We start from the raw sequence: 4,657 nt of genomic DNA, 5'->3' as shown, positions 1-4,657 counted from the left end.
GTACCTATTTGGAACCTAGGAAACCTTACGGGACAATTGTACTCTGTGCTGAAGGGTTACCGAGCAGGAGTCAGCCCTCCCACAAGGGGAATGCTCACTTATACTCTCGCCAGTGCACTGACCCAACCATTCTCTGCTTCAAATACCAAATCAAACAGCACTGTCAATCGGGGCATTGGTTTTGTTTTTGTTTTTCCATCTTTTAAAAATTAATAGCTCTAACTCTGTATGTATTTGACATTTGTTTACAACCATTCTTACATTTCCCTCTCAAATAGTCTCAGTGAAGTAAAATAAAAGAAATTAACACCATATCTTTTTCAAAAATTTTAACTAGTCAGTGGGGTTGGGGGAGGCAGATTATGAAGGAGGTAGTTTTTCCTAAGATTTGGTCCTTTTATTTTTTTAAGAATAATCAAAGGATGGTGATTAGTAACCAAAACCCTTTGGTAATTTGGTAAATAACCCACAAAATAAACAGCCAGCAGGGGCTAAAACACACACACACCCTTCACATGTTGTTCCAATATCTGTTTTCTGCTCTTCATTTTCATGAAGACTCTTCGTTCCTGTCTGCTCCGTAAACAAACTCCCATATGCCATGTTCATGCCAAGACCACGCCTTTCTCTGGATTCCTGTTGTCAAAGCACAGCGGGCTTGTAGGGGATCGCCATGTCCAGAGTCTCTCTTAGGCAAGCGTGTGTTCTCCACCTCCTCTCCCTGGCCTGAACACACGACGACGCTGGGAGAATCATTTGCATGCCACCAACATCCTTGCTATTGTAAAGGTTATCCTCACAGATTCCAACTTCCAAATGTGAGTTGACAGCACGCATTTTGATGCCCCCGCTTTCCTTTCCCTATTTTGAAAATTTCTCACTCAGTTATATTTATGAAATTTATCATACTGCTGTGGGATGCCCATGTGGATAACGGCTTATTTCAATAATCACTGTAACACATACCTTAAGTTTTCGTGTTTTGAGAGCTAACTACCAAGACATTTTATCGGTGCTGTAGAATTGAAACAGGCAATACATTTAGCTCTTAAGGAAGGAAAATGCCAGAGTAAATATAATCAGTGATAACACAGACCAGAACAAGAGTAGAAATGTAACGGTACCGAGAACACAGACACTAGAAACATGAAGAGTCAATGTACTGACATACTCCATTGCAGTTGGTTAAGAGTTCGCTAATTGTTTCATTCCTCAAAGCAGGAAGAAGAACGAGACCAGTAAAAATCCCCATGGAAAACAATACCCAGGAATCTGATGGTTCTGTTTGGAAAGATAGTTTCGCTTTATGTGACTTTTCTCTTCTCCCCCCACCCCTGCCCCTCACCCCAGTGAACATGTGAACATCACTTAACTTTGATTGAAGAACTCATCTTCATCGTGTTTATATTCATCTTTCTTGTATTTTGCCGATCATAAGGACGCGTGTTCTATTGTGTATATGGAAGATTAATACATGTAAAACAAGACATATGAATTCAAGGTCATTCGACGGTGGCATTAGATGGGCTTCTGCAATCAAGGAGAAATAGAATTACCTTTTAATTGCATCAAGGAGCCCTGGATGCAAGTGGTTCAGCACTTTGCTGCTAACCCGAGGCCTGTGGTTCGAATCCACCAGCTGCTCCAGAGTGGAAAGAGGAGGCTGCCTGTGCCTGTCAAGATGACAGCCTTGGAAACCCACGAGAGCCGTTCTCTTCGGTCCTATACCGTCCGTGTGAGTCAGATTGCCCTAAGGGTGGTGGGTTGGGGCTTCTTTGTTTCTTGTTTGCAGGCTTCTCTTGTGCCTGTGCACGTCAGTGGCGTGTTCTTTTCACTCATGCTGTTGTGGGCTGCCATCAGTGCACTTTGACTCACAGCTCCCTGAGCTAGCTGACCCAGTAAGACCCAGTAAGAACTGTCCCATATGGTTTTCTGAGCCGTCGTCTCTACAGCTCAGTTTGCCAGGTCTTTCCACGGCAGGGATTCTAGGTGGGTTCGACTCACCACACTTTCATTCAACAGCCAGGGGCTCCACGGTTGCACCACTTGCTCAAAAACCTAGCCCCTTAGTTTGGAAGCAATTGGTTCATGGTGTTGTTAGGCACTCCACTAGGAGCCAGGGGTGCTGTCCATGGTGCTGAAACCCCTCTAGTGGTTCTCCCGGCTCTCAGGCATAAGTGCACTTTCACCCGGATTATGAAATGCAGACATTTTCACGCCTTAAAAGAAGTATTAGATCATATATGTTACCATCCTGATTAATATTCATCCAACACCTAATGTTCTGCTAATTCTTACGATTTTTATCATGAACAGTTCTAACACCTTTTAGGACATAGACACTGAGAAGTTAATTAATGTTCCAAACACCTCAAAGTTAGTCAAAAAGCCAAACCCACTGTCGCTGAGTGGATTCTGGCTCTGGGTGTGACCTTGTAACACAGCTTAGAACACACCTCCCTCCTGCAGAGGAGCGGCTGGTGGGCTCAAACCACTGACCTTTCACTTAGCAGGGAGTGCTTATCCTCTGCACCACCCAGGCTCCTCCTATAGCATCCTGAAAAGAAAAGAAAACAAAAAACAAACAAATGCTGTTCTAAGTGTGTTATGAACCTACAAAATTAGAACTCATCATAGCCAGAGTCCAGGACAGACCTAATTGCTTTTCACAGGAATTAAACTATAGATGACACTGTGATACGTTGAAATGGGTCATGACTTCTAAATATAATTGTATGTAAATGATCCACATAAACAGTACAGTATGAATTATTTGGAATGGGAATGGCAGGGCCTCAGAACGCATCTCACCTCTAAGTATCTATCGTCAGGTTGTGGGACCAGGGTGGGTGGTGGATGGAGTTTCTAGGGAATTGCCTCTCATGGCTTGTTCAAGAGGATCCTTGCATTCTGATTTCTGACCCCAAACAAACCAGACTCACTGCTATCAAGTCAATGCCAACTCAGAGTGACCCTACAGGACAGGGAGGGACTGCCCCATGGGTTTCTGAGACTGTAGCTCTTTACAGGAGCTGAACGCCCCATCTCTCTCCTGTGGATAGGCTGGTGGTTTTGAACTGCCCACCTGGCAGTTAGCAGCCTGACCTGCCACAGTGCCACTAGGGCTCCTCTTTGCTTCCTGATACAGTCCTTGGACTAAGTCACAGAAAACTCACTTTGTTCCTCCTTTGTTTTCCTCTTTCCTGCATTCCCACCCTGTCCCAGGGTGAAAAGAGACAACAGCTCATCTTTTGCTCTTGAACCGACTTTGGTGCAGAATGAAGAGAGGCCAGGAAGTCCTGACCGATCACTGATCACAGCGAGCTAGAGAGAACCTTGTTCCTCCCTCCGAGATTGAAGACGACAAAAAGTGGAAGACGGAAGGGCTGCAACCAATGGATTCGCTAAGTTTAGGAAACGTTTAAAATACAATTATGAGATGTCTTAGTTACCTATCTAGTGCTGCTATCACAGAAATGTCACAAGGGTGACCGAAGCGAACAGAAATGGATTCTCTTACAGGCTAGAAGGCGACATGTCCAGAGCCAGGGTCCTGGTTTTAGGAGAAGGCTCTCCACCCTCTTTCCTCTCTCAATTCCTTTCTCTCTCTCTCTCTCTCTCTCTCTCCCTACTCCTCTCCCCTCCCCCTCCCTCCCAAGGTCCTTTCTCTTTCCAGCTTCTGTCCCTTGCTGAGCTCCACATAGCATGCCATCTATCTCCCCACCTCTGCTTGCGTCTCTGAGGAGTGATAGGCACAGCCTACACTGATAAGGGCTCATCAACATAAAGAATCCCTGGATCCAAGTGGGATTCCATCCCTAAGTATTGGGGGTTACAATGGATAGCACGTGTCTTAGGGAGACAGAATTCAGTCCACCACAGGTGTCTACAAATACAACAGATGCACTTGGATGACGGTGCTGGTGGTCAACAGTGAAAGTGCCGTGGCTGCAACAAACGCGTCTGCCTGGGGGGAGGGACGGCCAGTGCCCTACTTGGAAGCGAAGATGGAGAGACTTCCTCGCACGCATAGACATGTTGTCAGGGCAGATGCGTCCCTGGAGAAGGACATCGTGCGTGGTGGGACAATGGTTAAGTGCTCACTCACTGCAAACCCAAGGTCACTGACTGTAACCCAGCCAATGGCCCCAGGCATGAGAGAGACCTGGTTATGTGAAAGCAGCAGCCTAGGGTCCCCGATGTGGCAGGTCCACAGGGTCACATGGGGCCATTGAGTCAGAGTCAGCCCGATGACACAGATTGGTTTATTAATCTTTATGGGATTAGATTACAGATCTTTCTTCCCAGGAGGCACTGGGGGGTTTGAATTGCTTCTCTTTCAGAGCTGAACCACAGCATCCCCCACCCCCACCCCGACTTTCCTAAGATCAGAATAAAAAAGATGGAGATGAATTTAAATGTCCTTTAGTTCTTCCCTGGCCCTCTTGTAGGCCAAAGGTCAAAGGTGATTTCCACTGTCAAATAATATGGTGAGTGGTTATTTCATAACTTCTCTATTTTGAATTTAATGCCTCCTCTCACACAGGATTCAGCACTCAGGGCAAATGGAGGACAAACTGATCAGACTTGAGGATGTCAATGTTGTTGGTGCTGGTGGTGGTGGTGGTGGAGGTGGAGGTGGAGGTGGTGGAGGTGG

At 46.0% G+C, this 4,657-nt stretch overlaps 1 long non-coding RNA gene across 1 annotated transcript; it reads left to right on the top strand.

Annotated features, from left to right (window-relative positions):
- The first annotated feature begins 1,575 nt into the window (after positions 1-1,575).
- LOC123522142 lies at positions 1,576-4,413 on the top strand. The gene is made up of 2 exons (XR_006680434.1): positions 1,576-1,735; positions 3,226-4,413. It is a non-coding gene; the product is annotated as an uncharacterized LOC123522142 (long non-coding RNA).
- Positions 4,414-4,657: the final 244 nt, after the last annotated feature.

This window comes from Echinops telfairi, unplaced genomic scaffold (genome assembly GCF_000313985.2).
Source record: "Echinops telfairi isolate 266 unplaced genomic scaffold, ASM31398v2 ScPeMD7_2565;HRSCAF=3150, whole genome shotgun sequence".
NCBI lineage: Eukaryota > Metazoa > Chordata > Mammalia > Afrosoricida > Tenrecidae > Echinops > Echinops telfairi.
The sequence above is the reverse complement of the archived record's forward strand: the minus strand, read 5'-3'. Positions and strand labels throughout refer to the sequence as shown.